The sequence below is a fragment of the Ambystoma mexicanum genome, chromosome 3p, assembly GCF_040938575.1.
Source record: "Ambystoma mexicanum isolate Mex_15411 chromosome 3p, UKY_AmexF1_1, whole genome shotgun sequence".
NCBI classification, from domain to species: Eukaryota; Metazoa; Chordata; class Amphibia; order Caudata; family Ambystomatidae; genus Ambystoma; species Ambystoma mexicanum.
Genome location: NC_090925.1, coordinates 652,494,928 through 652,515,583, shown reverse-complemented (window position 1 = coordinate 652,515,583; position 20,656 = coordinate 652,494,928). Strand labels below are relative to the sequence as shown.

The following is a 20,656-nucleotide window of genomic DNA, read 5'->3' as shown; positions in this document are numbered from 1 at the left end:
ACTATATGCAATTAAATATAAAATTAATATATTCATGCTATTAACACCCGAGAATCCAATATCCTATTCCCTTACAAACATTAAATGCAATTTAGTCCATTGTTTATGAGTGCAAAACATTGGTGCATTAAAATAAGATAAGGTGGCCCAGTTCATAAAATGTAAAGATATTTGAGCTGTGCAAAGTCAACTGCAAGTGCAGGAAATGTGGAATTAGATTTGTTTTGAAGTGAATACGTGACAGAGTTTAGATGCAAGTGGATTGATTTAAACTGGCTCCATTGTTCATTGTGTAGAGGTTAAAGGTAACAGAGATCACGTACTCTTTAATGGGCTGGTGTGTCAAGGGGAGGTGATTTGACTGGCAGTTGCCTCATACATTTAAACAGATTTAGATAGGTGTGAAGGAGGAGGGACAGGGAGATAATAAAAGTGACTGTTTTAAAGGCTGGAGTTTAGTTCCTGGAAAGTCTCACTCTCTGGATGACTTCAGGAGCAGAAAGGCTGGCAGCTGTCTAAGGAGGATTCATTCCAGGCTGAAACGGGTGCTGGACGTGATAAGAACTCTCCTATCCTGTCCTATCCAGTAGACAAAAACGGGTTATATTGCCAACTATAGCGTTTAAGGGCTTTGCTGAGCTTGTGGTCCGCGAATCCACTGACCCCAAAAGATCGAGGTAATTATGCAGTAATCGAGAAGCATGCAAATTGAATGCTTGACACTAAGTAGCATAGGGTACATAAGTTATTTTATTTTTTGTTGCTGCACCACGACTTTTTAAACATATTTGTTTTTTTTAAGTTTTCATTATTTTGAAAACAAATAAACAATACAAACCAAACTTGCAGCATTATTTACAACAGACTCGTGAACATCAATTAATGCACATTACTGCTCCCAAAATCCCTCCCCCCTCAAGAGCTTGTTTGCGTTTCTCGTTCTGTATCTGCTGCGTGTGGCCGGGTATCGCTTCCTTCTGAATCTGCAGAATCCATTATTGTGCCAAACAGTCCTGTTATTAACACTCTCCATGCCATCAGGTTAACCACTTCTTCTTCCCCGCACTTGCTATATGCCTCCTGCCATACTACCGTTTCAGCCTCCGCCCATTTTTGCAAATCCTGCCACCATACCTCGATCCGTGGCCTGTGGCACTGCTCCCAGCCCATGGCAATCCTTTTTGCAAGCACATATGCCAGGTCCCTCAATTTCCCAACATGTTTAGCATTCCATGGTCTGGGAAACCCTCCCAACAGGCAGGCCCAGGCCGTATCTATGTTGAGCGTGACCCCTTTATCTGCTAATGTTTGTGCCACTTCCCCCCAAAAACCTTCAATCACTGGGCAAGACCAGAAAATGTGTGTCATATCAGCATCTTCTTCATCGCATTTTGGGCATGCTTGTCTTCCTGCGTTTACAAACTTAGATATTCTCTTCGGGGTCATATAGGCTCTGTGCGTTATGTATAACTGTATCTGCTGCAATCTGGCGTTTCTGGACACCTTCTTGTGGTATCCTATAGCACGCTCCCACATTCCATCAGTCATCTGTGCCCCCACCTCCGCTTCCCAGTCCAGCCTCAAATGAGTCAAATCCTTCCCCAACCGGGTCATCACCATCTCATACAATCTAGAGATCTCATGCCCTCCTTTTGATATGTCATATATTGTTCCCATTATGACGTCTGGCTCCTCCGCCAGTACAGTATCTGGCCAGGTTTTACGAATAATCTGCACTAGCCTAAGATACGTGACATATTGGCCTCTGTGCAAGCCTGCCTCTTCTCCCAGTTCTTCAAAATCCTTAAAGATCCCCTCTTGCCATACATCTCCCAATGTGACCAGCCCAACCGATTCCCAATAGGTCCTGATTATCATTCTGAGTTGGCTCTCTCCCCCAGCCAAGGTGACTAGCGGCGCCTGTGGGGAACACGGGTACGGGTTCTCCATCAGTCAGCATACTCTGCGCCACATCTTCCACCCAAACAACATCATACCCGGGCGTTCTTTCATTTCAAGTCTAGGCACCCAGATAATCTCCTTTAAGTAAAACGGAGTGCAGTCCTGTCCAAAAGCCTAAATTTAGGAGTTACCTCATCAGAAAGCCATTTGGTTACATATTGAAACTGACCAGCTACATAATAGGCCTCAAACTTTGGCAGCTTAATGCCTCCTCTATCATGGAAGTTCTGCAGCTTCCATAGCGCCACTCTATTGCGAGTGCCATGCCATAGGAGGTCTCTGCACATGTTATTCAGTTTGACAAAAAACTTTTTGGGTATCAAGTATGGTATATTACTGAAGAAATCTAACAGCCTGGGCAGGACCACCATTTTGAGCATCGCCCCCCGTCCCATCATCGCCAGCGGCAACTTCTCCCAACATTTCATACTTGTTAGGATTTGTTCCACAGCCTCCCCAGTATTATGCAAGTGCTCCTCCACCACCGTATGGTACACATCTATTCCGAGGTAGCGGAAGGAATCAGCCGCCCATGGTACGGACAACACCGGCAACCATTCCAGAGGGGCTCCTCTGTAGCTTCCCAATGAGAACATGCTCGATTTTTGGGGGTTCACCGCTATGCCAGACAGTTCTGCATACCTTTCCATAACCTCTAGAATATATTGAAGATTTTCCTCCGGATATTTCAAGTATAGTAGTAAATCGTCAGCATACAAGGATATTAGATGTTTCTCTCCCCCCTACCTCAACACCAACCATGTCATATTGTTGTCTCAGGTACACTGCCAGGGGCTCCAGGGCTAGAATGTATAACATCGGGGACCAGGGGCACCCTTGTCTGGTGCCCCTACTGAGTTGCCATCTCTCAGATATCACTGATCCTGTGCGCACCCTGGCCAGTGGTTCACTGTATAGTAATTTTGCCCACCTAACATAGCCCGGCCCCATCCCGTATTCTTTCAGGGCCTCCAGCAACCATGGCCACCTCACTGAGTCAAAAGCTTTGACACATCTAGGGACACCACCGCCATTTCCCCCTCGCTCCTGTTTCCTTCTTCAATCACCCGGTGGAGTCGCCTATGGTTGTGGGTTATATTTCTGCTGGGGATATAACCTGTCTGGTCCGGGTGTATCAGTTTGCTAATAACTCTACGCAGCCTATTGGCCAGGTCCGCCATCAATATCTTGCTATCCTGGTTCAACATTGACAAAGGCCTATAGGAGCCACAGCTATGCCCTGGCTTGTTGGGCTTAGGAAGCGGCACAATTAACGCTTCTCTAAGCGACTCCGGCAGCCGGCCCATCTCAAAAGACTCATTGAGCATCTCTAGCATAGGGGGGAGTACTTCCTCTCTATAAGTTTTATAAAACTCGCCAGGGAATCCGTCCGCACCCGGGGTTTTACAGGTGGGTAGCTGCTTCACCACCTCCTCCAATTCCTCTAAGGTAATCGGTGCGTCCAGCTCCTCCCTTTCCTCAGCACTAATCTTAGGTAATTCCATGTCTTTTAGAGTTTCTCTAATCTCCTCTCGATTGTCCCCTCTTCTGTCCTCATATAATGTCCTATAATAGTCTAAGAATGCCTCGTTGACTCCCTCTTGGGTGTCAACCACCTCCCGTCTTCTCTAGTTATTGTCCTAATCGGGGGCCTGGGGGTTTCGCTCTTATATAACCACGCCAACAAGCGGCCAGTTTTATCCCCACCTGCATGTTGCCTCTCAACATATTTCTTATAGTTAAGGTTGCAGAGCCTTTCCCAAAGCTCTGCACACCTCTGCTGTAGTTCGAGTACAAGTTCCGCATCCCCTCCCGCCCTGTTGCTTTCCCGTTCCAGTTTCTCTTCCGCTTCCTCTAGCTCCGTTAGGACCCCACCCTGTAGGCCTTTTGATTTAGCAATAGCAGCACCCCGCAATACCACCTTAAAGGCTTCCCAGAGCATGCACGCTGAGACCACGCTGCCTGTGTTTACCTCAAAGTACTGTGTGATCGCATCCCTGATATCTTCCCTGAAGACCGGGTCCCGGAGTGCCTCCGCCCGGAGGCGCCATGTCGGTATCCGCGCCCAGGGGCGGCAGCACTGCCAACTCAGAACCAGAGGCGAGTGGTCCGACAGGACCCTCGCTCTATAGTCTATTTGGGTGGTCTCTATCAACACATCTGGCGTGGCAAAAAAGTAATCAAGTCTCGTGTGCAGTTGCTGCGGAGCTGAGTAATGTGAGTACTGTGTTTCATTAGGGTGTTTCAGCCTCCAAACATCTGCCAACCCGAAGTCGTCTAGTAATGGCTGCAATACCCTGGCTGCTGGGGTGGGCCTATCAATCTTATCATCAGATCTGTCTGCCTTTGGGTTGAGCACAAAGTTGAAATCCCCTCCCCAGATAACCGCTCCTCCCATACACGCGCCCAGATGAGTACACAGGGTTCTAAAATATGCCGCAGTATTTTGGTTGGGGGCATACGTATTTATAATGCACATCTCTCTATTCTCCACCAAAGCCTTTACTATGACCAACCTCCCCTCCGTGTCCACCACTTCTTGTGTAAGTTGGAGCGGAACGTGCGGTGCCACCCAGACCAGCACTCCAATAGCATAGGCAGAATACGGAGAGCCTACTACAGTACCTCTCCACTTCTTCCCCACCAGTTCTAGTTTCTGCCGGGTCAAATGTGTTTCCTGCAAAAAAACGCAATATCAATCTTCTGTCTTTTCAAGTACATCATGACTTTGTTTCTCTTTAAGTAACTGTTGAGTCCCCTGACATTCCATGTTACGATCTTAAGGTCCCCCATGGCTCCTGAGTGTCTTCTTGCCTTCCGTGTAGCGAATCCCCCTTGCCCACGTGATACAGATACAGCTCTCCATCTTTACTTGTAGCTTCTTGTACCAGCTCAAACTATCCATAATTATGTACACAACAAATTCCCAACTTCACTCCCCTCCCTCCACCCGTCCCTTCCCCAACACAACACACCCCAACTGCTGCCCAGCTCCGTACTCGGAACTCAGGCACCCCCACATCTAACCCTGCAAGCACCAAACAATGCACAGAGCTCAGTAGGGTGAAGTCGCCCTAATGGCCACTTAACTAAGATTATTGTGGGGTAAAGAGATCTGCTCTGTAAGGCTCCCATTACTTCAATAATAATCACAGTGCTCATAACATCTAGTGCAATAGTCTGACCTTCTCTAATGAAGGCTGTGCAAATTACTATATTCAAGTCCAACGGGTCCGTGCCACGCCATCTTGTGGCACCTTCCTCGTGCATTACTTATCTCTTCTGTGCTCTCTCTCCGTCCGAACTTCTGACTCCTGGGGACATCCCTGCGCATCGAGTCATCCCATGGCATCCTCCGGGGTCTCAAAAAACAAAGTTTTGTGTTTATGTATAACTTTCAATTTTGCCGGATACAGTAACATGTATTTGTGGCCCGCCTCTCTCAGTCTCCTCTTTACCTTCCCAAAGTTCATGCGGCTACGCTGCACAGACAGGGTATAGTCCGGGTAGGCCGTGATGTTTGCCGCTCCTTGTATAATCGTTCTTCCCTTGCGGAAGTGTTCCAATATCCTCTCCCGGTCCCTGTAATTAAGAATTTTGGCTATCACCGGCCTAGGCGGGTTTCCTGGCGGCGGCCTCCTTGTAAGAGCTCTATGTGCCCTTTCCACCGCAAATCCTTGAGATAGGGCTCCTCCGGGTATCTCTTGCAGTAGCATCGACTCAATAAACTCTGTGGGATCGTGGCTCTCCAATCCCTCTGGCAGGCCCACAATGCGGATGTTGTATCATCGGGCACATCCTTCCGCCTCCTCCGCTCTGTTCTCCAAGTTGCCCGCTCTCTGTATCAGGGCATGCAATTCGGCCTTATGGGAGGCATAATCCGCGGTATTCGGGCTAACTTCCTTCTCAAGGGACTCTGTGCGCTCCGACAAGGCTCTGACGTCCTGTCGGAGTAGATTAACATCCTCCTGCACCTCTCCGACCTTAGTGTCCAGTGCCGTTTTCAGTTCAGCGACGGCTAATTCGAGTTTAGATTCCCAGGCCGTCTTTAGATCTGCAATCGCTGCTAGGATTTCTTGGTTAGCGCCCTTTGTCGTCATGCTGCCTGCAGGCGGCTTATCCTAGCTCTTGGTATTGTCTTGACCAGGGGACGTCTTAGCAAAGTCGTCCAGGGTGGGCTGTTTCGGCTTCAGCCTCACCGTTCTATTCGACATGACCCGGAGGATCTGTGTTCTGCACAAATGACAACAGCGCGCCCATTATGCCTCTTTCGCTCGATCACCGTGCGGCCTGCTCCTTCCTTTGTTCCGGACATTGGTCGGCCATTTTGTGTCGTCTTTTGTCTCCGGCGCTCCTTATCCTTTCCGCACAGATCTCTGACGCCGTTCTTCCTACACCTTCCAAAAGTTCACTAAGTGTGGCCCAATCATTCACACACCGACATGTGTATTTTCAGCAGTCGTCGGCCCATCGTTGCGCACTTTTACGCCCGGATCATTTCAGGATCTCGGGAGCTCCTCCAGATCACATCCTCCTACATGGCCCTTGTAGCCACGCCCCCACGTCATTTTAAACATGTATGTAAAACTGTTCTCATATTTTATTTTTTTCAAGTTTTCCTGCGATAAAACTCAGAGTGTCAGAACTGTGCTCTGCCAATTTTTGTTGCAAAGTTGAAGGCCAATGTGGGCAGAACTCTGGGCATTATCGTAAATAGAATGTTTGAATTCTTTTGCAGGAAATTTTTCACTTATGTTTGAATTACAATGTGGATGCACATGTTATTCTTTGTAACCTGCATTTTTCTATCTTCTGATAAAGAATAACAATTTGAAAAGTTGCTTAGCCTTAGTATACGTATTCTGCACTCAGCTTTATTGGGTGGGTTGGCATGCAGATAGATGCAGAACGTGCAGTAAAGAAATTATTAAGTTAAAGTTAGTCACTGTTAATGGTTTTACTCTGAGAGGCACTGAATGATTGTTTTGTGTTTCATTTGCATGGTAACTCTATTCTGGGTTGCAAGCCACAAGAGAATAAGGTGGTATTGTAGATGAGATACCACAGGAGGGCATGAGTTTATTATTTAGAATGTACTAAGTCCAGTACTTGCTTACCGTTAGTGACCTTGGTAAAATTAGTATTAGGCAGTGTTCTGAAGTAAGTCTCACCACTAAAAAAATACCCCAATATGCTTACCACAATATATTACCAAGAGCAAACAAAATACCACTATACTACAAAAATACCACAAGATATCAATATATAGCCAACAAGATCAATAACATGCATGCAGGGCTTTGTTATTAGAAAGGATGTGGTACATCAATCTATGCTGCAAAGCTCTATTAGGTCATCCTCTGTTTAAGTCACTGAGAACTTATATTATATTTCGGCTTCTTGCTCCCTCCAGGTTTGTTGGGTATTTCTAGGCAGAGTAGCTGTTCTTTCCGAATTTGCTAAATTCCTGGGACATTTAATATTTGGGTAACATATTCAGCGGCCTTGGAGTTTAGTGGAGGGCATAGTGTGTTTGCTCTGCATACAAATAAGGTTGATCTAAGTTGCATAACTGTATCAATTGGCAGGAGAGTTCTAACTTAAATGTTTAAGAGACCTTTGGCAAGGTAATCATAATATGATTACAGTCAAGGTATTTTATCAGTAAGAGAGTTCATTTGTATGGCATCTAGGATGCCCTCTTGCATAATTGAGAAACATTGCTTCACAATTCTCAATAAATGTATACCTTTATAAGCAATTTGGCATAAAGATCACATATTTTGATAAGAATTAAATCATAAATCAAATGGTTTTTGTGTTCTTCTTCTATTTAAAGCTGAAGTGGTTTTTATTGCTTGTCTTACCGTAGCTGGTGGAAATAGTCCAGGTCTCCTTGGTGAAGGAATACAAGCTTTAAGATTAATAATTACAGATTTCACAGCAGAAAGAGAATTGGTGGTTAGAGAGATACACTTTCTTTTAGGACATCTTCTATTAAAATGTTATCTGAGTGTGTACAGATGTTTACATCAGACTTCCTACATTTTGTGATCTAAACACTCAACACCGGAAGTTCTGTTTCAAAGACTTCCATCATTAGTTTCAAAATCTCAATATCCATAACAACATTTATGCTATGGGTACATGTGAAAGACTATGCAATACCGGATATGGCCCTATTTGTCACCTTTCCTACTATTTAAGGACATGCCCCATGGTGCTGATGTTAATGACATCCCCCTGACCACTGCCATTTTATTAAATCATACCTAGAGAAGCTGCAAATTTGGATGTGCCAGAAATACCCTTATCTTATCTTGCACCATTTATGTTGAATTCTACTCCAGGTTCCTTTATACATATACCGCTAAACATTGTTAACAAGATTACAGAACCTAACATCATGTGGCATTCTTAAAGGACAAAATGTATTACAAATCTCCACATCAATTGCAATACACACAACCCCTCCCTACTTTCAATGCTGACTCAATTACCTTACCACTGTGTACATCTTTTGAGATTAGGACATTATTTTCCACCTTCTGATGTGGTTCTCTTTTAATTTCAATTGTTCCAGTGGGTCTTATTAATATTGACTATTTTACCCCTATTTGGGGATTTATGTCACTTCATCGACAGTCGTTATTTCGATGGATTAGTTTACTAGTATTATTTAACAGATTTCTTTTTATTTTTGTGGGGTTCCCACTGAAACCACCAATCCGCTATTTGTATTTAACTATTCCTGACCACCACCAATTATATACACTTTCCCAAACCCTCCGATATATTTCAATGAGGTTTTTTTCATTAAAAAATTGTCATAAAAAAAACCCATTGAAATAACATCCGTCAATGAAAGGACATTGTACCCAATTGGGACTATTACTCAAATGTGTCCTGTGTGTATTATTTGCCAATGAACACCCTTAAACCTAAAAATTGAACTTTGTTTGCACCAGAGCATCAAATTTCTCAAATACCAGAAATAAAGTATGAATGGGTTGAAATCATATTAATCCCTCGCATAATAGTTACTCATTCTCATCACCTATTTCCATTATAATTATCTAAATCATGGAGAACTATTTATATTTCTACAAATTAAGCTTTGTAGGCAGAGTTTATTAAAGCACTCCAATGCAAACTGCATGCTATTTAGCAGGTGCAAATGCAAGCCTGATTCTATAGATATCCATTGGTGTTACGCCTGTTTGAAAATGACATTGAATGCAGAGAGAGTAACTGGTTTAATAGTTAAGAGCTTTCTGACCTTTAATAGGAAAACTCTTGCATAAACCAGGTGTTTCCAAACTGCAGTCTTATGGAGGCTCTAAAATATAAGAGTGGTTTATACGTTAGGGCCCAGGATCTGCATTCTTCATATGCCCCACTGAGAATAAAGACACAATTAAATGTGCACACAGGGAATAAAGAAAGGTGGGATGAAAAGTGACAAGTGGACTGAGAGGTGGGCAGGAAGAAACCCATCAAATCCAGGCTCTAAATCCAAAACTCTGTCTGCAAGTGTCCAAAAAAACATCCATCCATCACCTCCTTTGTTTTGCTTTAGTAACCCTGAGTGGGACGGGTATGCCCAGACATGGGTCCCGTGCCTGCTGGGCCTAGAGACCCAAGCTACTCCTCACTGAAGAGGCCCAACGAGGCCGAAACATGTTTGGGAATGCTTGTGGTCTCACGTAGAAGGGATATGAACTAGCAGTTTGGGCTGGACTTCCCCTTTGGGGGTAGGAAAAAACCTGATTTGCATATGTTATTTCCCCGTTCTATAATGGCTTGGCAGGCCAAGAATGATGGGCTGGAGGGTTGCTCAGAGCAATGCGCAAGGTTAAGATTTATTCAAAACCTTCCAGCCATCACCTCTTTTGTTTTGCTTTTGCCAGTGTCCAACAACCAATAGCCAAGAGAGCCCACTACAGCTTGCAGAAAATTCAAGGAACTGAACTGCTTGCTGTGAGCTGCTCTGCCTGCTAACGAGTAACAGTGAGTGTTTTATAGAACAGTATTTCCTGCAAATGCTGGTACTTGAGAGGCTCTAATTTCTTAGATTCTACTAGAATGTCCTCCCCTCTGTAAGCTACCTTGCATGCTGACGCTCTACTAAAAGTGTTTTATGGGCTTTAATTTACTGCTTCCAGAAAATTGAGCTACGTAAGAACCTCCCATCCAACTGCACGGAACTGTCTGCTGTGAGCTGAACTGATAGACATTCAGATCAACCATTCTCCAGCCTTATTCTGTATACCATTTCTTGTAGATATTGGTGTCATGGCACAGCAATTGATCAAGTAAAAGAGGAGAGCGAATCTTACATATATAACATCAAAACAGATTGTCAATATCATAAAACCAAATTGTTAATAACATAAAATGCTCCAAATGTTCTGAAACCTCATATCGCAGTAAAGGGTGAATATTTCCAAACATTGAACAGCAACATATAAATGACTACACTCTCTTTTATTATTATTATTATTATTATTATTATTATTATTATTATTATTATTATTATGGTTGTATTTATTGAGCACAGACCTAATATTGGGAAGCAATGGAGCACTTTACAATCATAGGGGGAAGAACACAGTGAGGAAAGCAGAGCGGAGACATAGGGCGTGGGAGCTAACAACAGAGGAGTCTGGGCAATTGGCAGCAAGAGATCTACAAGCAACCAGTGGAGGAAAGACTAAGGGGCAGGTCACTGAGTCACATGTATGGTGGGGTGTGGAGGATGTGTGTACCTAGGTGTGTACCTAGGTGTTATGGAGTAGCTATTCTTGGAAGAGAAAGGTCGCAAGCTGTTTTCTGAGCTGTAGAAATAATGGGCGAGTCTGATGTTGATGAGGAGAAGGTTCCAGAGTCTTGGGGCATGGACAGAGAAGACCTGTCTTCTGGTCCATTCTTTCCTGCAAGAGCAAAGTTTAAGCCTGCACATTTCCTTACTTCTGGTGGATTGCAGGCCTCTGGAGATGCTGAAATTCTTTGTGCGGTAGGTTGAGCACTTCAGGGTAAAAACCTTCATGATGAATGAACAGGATTTGAAGATGATACAGGCTTGCCACGGGAACCAATGCAGTTTGTTGTGTCTAGAGACCCAAACTAATACTCGTCCATAATGCCCAATGAGGCTGAAACATGTCTGGAGATGCTTGTGGTCTCGTGAAGACGGAATGTGACCTAGCATTTCAGGCTGTACTGCACCTTTTGGGGTGGGACCAAGCCTGATTTGTATATGGTCTTTGCCATTTCCGTGATGACTAGGTAGATGAAGAACAATTTCTTGGGGACTCATGCAGAAGGGATTTGATCTAGCAGTTTGGGCTGGACTGGCCATTTTCGGGTGGGACCTAGCCTGATTTGCATATGGTCTTTTCTATAATGGCTTGGCAGGTGGAAAACAATGATCTGGAGTGTTGCCCAGTGTGATTCCAGAGGTTAAGATTCATCCTAAACCCTCCAGTTATCATCTTTTGTTTGGTTGCTGTAGTTCAGTTCTTGGGTGAGAAAGGTTTCGGCTTGAGGGATTATTGTTTCACTGGGGGAAAGATGTTGATATTTTTTGTGAAATTGGTGTTAAGTTCTTCAAGAAGGGAGTCACAGTCCTGGTTCATTATTGACCTCCTCTCAGCCAATCAGAATGTTCAGAGTGCAGTCAATAACTACTGGTGTTAACTGCATTCTGAACATTCTGTCCTCAAAGGCAAACAGGAAAACAACAGTGTGATTTCCAGGCATGACATTTTTCAACAAGACACTTCATCTTTTGAAGGACTTTTTTATTTTAAAAAAACAAAGATAAAGATAAAACATTAGAAAATCTGTTCACTTTTATGTAGAGAAATGTTTTCTTTTCAGATGATTCATAATGCGTGTGCCTGTTAGACCCAATCCATTATAGTCAAGTTTGCAATTTAAATGATTAACTATTTATATACTACAAAATGAAACCTTTTTTTAAAATGTACTGTCTATTTACTTTGCTCACCATTAAATTAACATTTCTTCTTCACCATAAAAAGTCCAAAACATGTATTTTTGTTACCACTATCTGCTAAGAGCCTTGTAGAGCTCAGAAGGGGTCATTATCACTTGGATTAATGACCATTCCCCATTTTATGACTGTCTGCTTTGCCTCAGGCCATAACTTGGTGACAGGTAATTATCCATTCATAATGACCCCGCCTGAGGTCTATAAAGCTATATTATTGCTTCTCTGGAACCCATGTTCTGTGATGATCATTTGATGACAGCTAAATTGATAAACTAACTTTCTGATGATGCGCTATTAATTGTATGTATAGTTGTTAATCTTTCCCTAATTCAAGGACTTTTGCTGATATTGCTTTAAGACTCACTTGATCAACCGGTTACTGAAGAAAGTGTCTTTGGACTGAGAAGTTAGATGAAACTGTCAAATGATCAACAACCTGCCTCTTATTGGCAAAATCTTAAAAAGATGAAAAGAAAGCCTTCTTCAATGAATCCACGCCCCCTCCCTACTTCCACACCACATTATCCCAGCAGGGCAGGAAGCCCGCGGGGGAGAAAGGGCACAGGTGTTGGCGTCCTGTTTTTTTTTGTTTTTCTTCCAAAGCCCAGGAGGGCCACCTTACTCGGAGGGGAGGCCACGCCCCCTCCCTACTTCCACACCACATTATCCCTGCAGGGCAGGAAGCCCGCGGGGGAGAAAGGGCGCACGTGTTGGCGTCCCCTTTTTCTTTTTTTCTTCCAAAGCCCAGGAGGGCCACCGTACTCGGAGGGGAGGCCACGCCCCCTCCCTATTTCCACACCACATTATCCCCGCAGGGCAGGAAGCCCACGGGGGAGAAAGTGCGCGGGTGTTTGCGTCCCACAGAGGGTGTTTGCGGACCCGCTGTGGTGCACTGGACTGTGACCTTGAGGAGGCGCAAGGTGAAGAGGGAGGCCCGGCCCGGCCTGGCTTGGCCTGTGGGAAGAGGGTTAAGTAAGTGCAGGCGAGGGACTGTATGAGGAGCTGTTTGTTTGGACAAAAGGGGCGAAATACTGGTGTTTGCTAAGCCTGCAATGTCACTTCTCAAGTCCCTGAGAACTCTGAAAGCCCACCAAGGAAACCCCCCCTCCGTCACCAGTGATCTCGTCTTTCCCCCTCCCTTCATTTTGGTCAGAGGTTTATCCCGCCCGCCAAGAGAGTGGACCCAAACCCAAGTGAAAAGTCCTGGTCGTGAAGAGGTTTCGTATCCAGGATCAAAAGGGAGCGCCAGTCAAAGCCCTATCCCGGATGTGCAAAACTCTGTCCTAGCACATGGGGGTGAGCCCCTTTCATGTTCCCCCCAACCCCCACTAGAGAAGAAAGATGGGACTGTCGGCTGCCACAGGGGAACAGTATAGTCGCCGGACAAGGGATCAGAGAAGGTCCATTACCTTCCAACTATGGCAGTCTGGCAGATCCTTGTGAAGGAGGGGGTTGCAACTCTAAGCTTCAGGAGACCCAGGCTATCATAGGCCACAACGGAGGAAGACATCCTGGCCCATTGTCATATCCATCTACTGCAGCTGTGCTCTCTCCCCTTGTCTCCACCTTGAGCTTCAGTCCCCCCAAGGTGTTTTCTGTCCCCGGAAATCTTGGTCCCGGAACGGAGATGCCGGAGCCCAATGAGGGAGACAATGCAGGAATCGGAGCACTAGTCAGAAGCTATCCCTTAGTAAGCTCCACTTCTGCAAGCTACATCGCGACTTCCACACCGTCTTCGGGCTCTAACATTGGTGCCAGCCTGGGAAAGACTCTTTCTAGCTCTGCTCTGGCCAGCCCAATTGTAGGGGGCAGCCCATTTATTGATGACGACCTTGTGTGCAATCTCTCCCTGGGCTCACAGTGTGTCCATTGGCTAGCCCCTCTCTCCACTTATCCCCACTTAGGGTGTCCAAGCAACCAAAATGTGAAACCTCCCCGGCTATAGGGCCGGTTATTAACCCCCCCCCAGTCGAGGTGGATCTATCATTCGGAGGGTGTAAGTGCAACCAAGTCTTGGCGGTGTTGGCTGCTATTAGAAATTTGCTTACAGCCCTAATAGCCATTCAGGGGAGGGAGCAAAGGGTGGGGGAGTCCTTTCCCATTCCGATTGTTTGTAAGGGTCACTCTGACTCTTCTTTGGCACACCCTAACAACCAAGACCCTCTGAGTCCCGAGATTATAGCTCCAATGTCCTCTTGCCCTAGCCTGTTGTCTGGGATCGTACATTCGGCTATTGGAAAAGACCCCAGGGCAGAGGGCACCAAGCATAGTGAGCTCAGTGGGGTGGCGGACTATGCCCCAAGTCCAATAGGTCTAAAAAGCCCCAATCTTGGGGGGAAGATCGCCTGCGGTCCACACCACAGATGCAGTCCATCTCAGCCTCCTGTTCAAGGCCAATGTATCTTCACAGGGTCCCAAAAATGGAAAGGAAAATGCTGGAGTCCAGGGAGTCTCTTGTAAACAAAAGTGTACACTGGCTACGATCCGTGAGAGGATGTTCCTTTGTGTCCAGGGAAACATTGGTGGGTTGTCGGAGATTGGCCAGTTTGGGCAAGAGTTCGGAGGACACAGTGGAACTGGCCTTTTGGGACTGGAGACTGGCGAGCAGGGTCCTCGGTCAATGGGGGGTATGGGAGGGACACCAGGGAGCGGAATCCTAATCAGTCAACACCGATATTTAGGCTCCGAATCCCCTTTGAGGCCAGTCAGGAGGACCTACCCCCTGTCTGGGGCACACCTCATTCCCCTGGGCCGTGACCGGACAGACTTTTTGGGAGTCAGGCCCAGGCAAGGGGAGTTACCCAGAGGGTGATGGGGTCTTTTGATTTATCCTTTTTCTTTCCGTAAGTAATTCTTTGCTGTACAATTCTACTATATGGTCTATTGATTGTAATTGCTTTTTGTGTGCTGTTTTTGCTTTGTGTTTGATGGATTTTTTTTTTATCCGAATAAACTTGTTGACTTGACTCAATTAACTGCTTGCTCATTATGACCCTGTTCTCCTCGATTGATCTTATATGTTTGGATTATTCAACCCACATTCTTTGGAGCAAAACTCCAATGTATGTCAGAAATTATTTGAATTACAGACAATGGAAATTCCTTGATTAAGGTGGACATTTTGAAATAATCAGCAATGAGACCATTTGCTCTAATCCAAATGCCTTTATTGCAGTCGTAGGCCATATTTTTTACTGGATTCACTCTTTTTTTCTAAACATACCTCAGGCTACTCAGATCTGAGTCCACCCCCCTTTTATCCATCCCATGGGGAATCCGCCAGGGTTCTGTTCTTTCAACCCTCTTGGCTAACCTTTCCATAAAACCTCTGGTGGACCTCTGGAAAACCCTCTCTTAAGCACAAGATGGACATTCATCAACATGACGTCAACCCTCAACCTTTTTCTTGGGTGTCATCAGTTGATGATGTTATCCAATTAAAAACTGCCATACCTGAAATTGAGGATGGGATGACCACTACTAATCTGAAAATGTTCTCTTCTAAGGCAGATGTTATTCTGTTCACCATATTGCTCATTTTCAACTTGCTTTACTAAAGAAGAAATAACGATTCCCCGAGATGTTTGCAGAACAGTGACTCAATAGTTGGTTATATCACGTATTAATTGAGCTTATGGATTAATGCACTACATCCTTTATGATCCACAATTTATGTCACTGCCAGACATGTTTCAGTGAAAAAGAGATGCAATCAGATTTCCCCTTTTTTTACATTGTTTGGTTGTTTTTTCTTTCTTGTAAGAGCTTAATCATTTTGATTGGGGTCTTTTGCATGGAAAGCAATTATTCTACAAAAAAAACCTATTTAACAAACAAACTGCAGATTGCCAAAGGCTCCAGAACTACCAGGCATAAAGACCTTCTGTTCCTAGTGATTCCTATAATCTCCAAGTCTCATAGTCCAAAGCAACCGTTTTCAGTTTCCATCCCATGTTTCTGGTATGTTTGACCGGATAGCTTTCACTTGAGACCACCCTATATCCATTTTGATATGATATGATATATGATATGATATGGTAAGTTATTTATAACACACCTGTACACAATTGTTTCGAGGCGCGACAAGACAAGGAAGGAAGGACAGACGAAGGACATAACAACAATCTTGCTAGCCCTTGTGTCAGTCAGATTTAGCAAATACAGGGGTGCGTGAGAATTGCCTGGGGTGGGATGGAAGTGCAGGTAGCTGATAAGTGCTGCCGGTAAGTGGCTAATAAGTGCAGAGAATCAGGGGACTGTAGGGTTGCAGATAGAGGCCCGTAAGTGCAGGACAACTGGACATGCAACCCAAAGTTCAGTGGGTGGCCAGGTGACCAGTCTGCATAGCAGTCAGGGAATCAGCAAGGGAGAGGGAGAGAGAAAGCGGAAGGTCTTGAGTTGCTTCCAGAACTGGAGGTGGTCCTGCTCAAGTTTTAGGTAGGCAGGGAGGCAGTTCCAGAGGGAGGCCCAGCTGAGGAAAGAGATCTACCCCCACTCTCTGCCTGCAAATGAGCCTCACCCTCAGAGAGTTGGAGGTGGATGAGCAGAGGGCTCGAGAAGGAATATGCTTAGGAAGAGAAAATTAGAGGTAGTGCAGTCGACATCCCCAGAAAGCCTTATGGATGATGTAAAGGGTCTTGGACTTGATCCTTGCAGCCACAGGGATCCAGTAGAGAGATTTCAGAGCTGGAGCGATACAATCCATGGTCTTGAGGCATAGGACAAGTCTTGTAGTCATGTTCTGGATAAGTTGTAAAGGGCGAAGAGTAGAGGCAGTAGATATAGAAAGAGGCTGTTGCATAGTCCAACCTAGAGAGGACCAGGGCTCTGGAGACAGTGAGCTTCAGGTGGAAAGTGAAAATTGGAAGAATACCTCTGAGGAGGTGCAGCTGGTAGTGTGACTTCTTAGAGACATCAGAAATGTGATGAGAGAAGGAGAGGGCGGATTCGAAGATGACCCCAAGGTTCTTAGCCTCACAGGAGGAACAGGTAGAAGGCCCACGGCGGAGGCCGAGTGAGAGAGGAAAGGAGGGAGCAGGTGTCCCAATGAGGAGGATCTCAGTCTTACTGGCATTAAGGCAGAAATCATTGGAGTCACACCATTCTGGAATTGCAGACAGGCAGTCTGGTATGAGAGAAGGAGCAGAGGTTGAGGGGAGCCTGAAGGAGAGCTAGCTGTCCTCAGCATAACACTGAAAGTTACAGCAAAAGGTTGAGATGCAGTGGGAAAGAGGTGCCAGCTAGTGGTTGAAAAGCCAGGGAGAGTGGTTAGACCCCTTGGGAACACCACCAGTAGAAAGAGAGATTGAAGAGAGGATTGGACCCTTGGAGGGTCCATCAGTGAGAAAGGAGCTCATCCAGGTCAGAGCCTGACCAGAAATACCCAGGTTGTCACGGAGGCGATTGAGTAGGATGGCATAGAATGTGATAAAGCAGAGGATAGATCAAGGAGAATGAGGACAGAAGGAAAGTTAGAGTCAATATTAGAGAGCAAGTCTTCACAGGTGTTCAAGAGAGCAGTGTATGTGCCTCTCGTTTCTCTGAAGCCAGACTGGTGCTCGTGGAGACAAGCAACAAATTCAGTGTGTGGATTAAGCAGGGCGATGGCCAGCTTTTCCAGGAGTTTGCCCAGGAAAGGAGTGATGGAGATCGGGTGATAGTTTGGCGGAGAGCAAGGGTCAGCAGAGGGCTTCTTTAGAAGGGGCTGCAGAAGGGAATGCTTAAGGGGGGAGGGGAAGGTTCCAGTGGCAGTGGCAAAAGAGTCATTGCAGAATTTGGCTAGGGCTGGAGCAAAGGTGTCAATGTGGGCCTTGATGGTTCTGGAAGAACAGGGGAGCACCTGCTTTGATGAGACTTTCATAGATCAGCCTCGTCAGGGGTAAACATGGGAAATGAAGAGAAAGAAGTAGGATAAACAGCTGAAGAGGAGCCTGACGTGGTATAGAGTGGTAGAGACAGAGGAAGAGGAGTGGACAGGTTGTCCTGATTTTTTGCGGTGAAATGAGAAGCCAGAACTGTACAAAGAGCCTGGGAGGGAACTGTGAGAAACCATATGGTGTTTCACCCGCTAGTCCATGCAGATCTCTCTCTCAGGTGGCCAGGGCACAGCCATCGCCTTTGGATCCAGACCCTGGGGGTGGACCAGTGCATGAGTATTACCTGGTTGAGGGGTCTTCAGGTAGAGGGAGCGGGACACCCGATAGTGAGACGCTGTATCCCTCCCCTTGCAACACTTTTACCCCTTCCTACCAGGTAGGATATGTGGGATCCTTATCCCCTTTCCCTTCTCCAGCACTTTCATATGGACAGCCCACTCTGGGAGTAAACAGACTCACACCCGAGCAGTGTATCTGACATGTGCCGCTACTGTGGTGAGGTAACATCAGGCAATTACTGACAATCATTAGCACCTGACTTTCATTATACTTCCGCTCATGGATAAAGGGCGGAGCACAAAAGCACACTCTGGGCAAGGCAAAGCACACAAAGGTACAGCAGTTTCAAGTCAGCAGCTGAATGAAGGGAGAAAGACGGCAACCCAAGGTTTCGTAAGAAGTGAATTACCCATAACCTTTTCAGCCAGACGGCTTTACTTTCAAGAAACCTCTGAGGCAGAAAGCATAAGGCCAGGAAACCAAAATAAAGAATCCTGCATTGTGTGTCGGAGATAGCGAAGGCCCTCCTGTGTAACTGACCAAGGCAGGGAGGAGCAGCAACAGCCACTGTTGTATTGTCCTTGGCTCCAAGTAAAAAGAAGTACCAGAAAGAGCAAGCCAGTGAGTTGGGGAGACTGATGCAAGACCAGTCTTTGTTGAAGTCAAGGTTGCATTACATAACGAGTGCTGGAACAAACATTGTAAATGCGTGTGATGAAAGACGTGAGTACATCTAAACTGCTGATGAATGTATGCACTTAAGAAAGAAGATATGATACCATTGAAAGAGAGTTCCCAATTGATGAGAATAATTGAGTGAAGGTGTTCAAAGTGGTCCTACGACTGTTTTTTACGCAAAACCCATCGCACATTCTAAAGTCTTTGATTTTGATAATTTTTATATCAAGGGGATCTGAGCCCAAATGGGGGAGAGTCATATCAAGGGGATCTGAGCCTGAACAAGGGAGATCCATATCAAGAGTATCCAAGCCCAAATGGGGGAGATCCATGGTCCAAGCCCGAACGAGGAGACCAAGTGTGAATATTGTAACAAAAGGGGGTCTCAGCCTGAAGAGGGAGACCCATGATGAACATTGAAAATGAGAATGTGTCCATATGAAAATCCTGATAGGAATGGAACTTTCAGATTTTGTTTGTTTTCCGACAGACCCTCTGCAGTAAGGGACTGTTATTGAGGTTGTTTTAATACCCTGATGTCTGTGCTTTGAATTGTATCCTTGTGGCTGAGAAGCCAGAGTGTGTGTGTGAAGCTCGAACATGCCATCTTGTCCAGTTCGGAAAGCATGGGGAAGGGAAGCCAACTGCTCAACCGTTCTGACATATTATTTCTTGAACACTTTTCTTTTTGCATACACCATTGTCCCACATCCTTTTGTATTTAGATTTAAGGATTGTCAATAGGTTTATTAGTATAGACCCTTTTTATTTGACAGAGACTTACTATTTGATGTTCGTAGATTGCTCCCACCCTTAGCTTTAGGTTTAGATAGGTGTTAAACCAACTCATTTAAATTTCAATAAACACCCTTGAACTGTGAGCACTTGTGTCTGTCTTCACTGTTTGATACCATGCCTTCTTTACAGAACAGTAGAGGTAGAGATTGCGACAGGATTGGCCAGCTCCTTGGAGAATTTGAAAAGTGTGGCCGAGTTGTTAGAGGCCACCCGAGACGTGAACTTGGATGTAGGATCTCTTCTTTGAGAGGACACAGGGCCTCATTACACGGTAGGCGGTAAACCATGGCGCTATTAGCACCATGGTTCATGCCGGTAATTTACCGGTACCGCCTTGGAGGAAAGGGGAATTACCGCCCCATTCCAAGGTTGGCAGGCGGTAATTCCCCCTTCCACCATTGCCCTTCCCCATTCCCATTTTTGCCCCATAGGGCTCTATGGGAATGGGGAAGGCGTTAATTACGGTAGCGCAAATTGTGGTACCGTAATTAGCTCCACTGGTCCCTTTGCGGGTTGGTTTTTTAACACCTGCAAAAAGCAGGCGTTAAATTCCCCAACCCGCAAAGGGACCTCGTAGTAAGGCGGTAAGGATTTACCGGTACCGGTACCGGTAAACCCTTACCGCCTACCGTGTAATGAGGCCCATAGTCTGTAATGCCTTTGGAGCGGGCGGAAGGCCAGTTTGTCAAGGGTGCGCTTGATGCCCTCCTTTTTGGGGAAAGAACTTCCAACTTATATATTTACCCATTAATTATTGCTAAACCACTATGCTACGTGTGTTTCTTTTCTAATTTGTAATTTTTCTGCACATTAATATTATACTTGCACTGTGCTTTGATGTTTATGAGAAGAGTCTGTGCAATACAAAAGAAGATAACAAAATAAAAATAAACAACCAGGCATACTCACAAAAGTTAAGGTTACTTCTGATCACCAAATACATGTACAGCTCATTAGAATACATATTATAGTCTGCTAATATCTAGTAATAGATTGAATTAAATTGTGAATTTTAAGAAGTTTATATGAAATGCAAAATAAAACA

General features: G+C 45.3%; 1 protein-coding gene across 1 annotated transcript in view; it reads right to left on the bottom strand.

The window, feature by feature from the left end:
* LOC138579581 (uncharacterized) overlaps positions 1–20,656 on the bottom strand; it is a 250,662-nt gene that overhangs the window by 49,540 nt on the left and 180,466 nt on the right. The window lies entirely within an intron of this gene.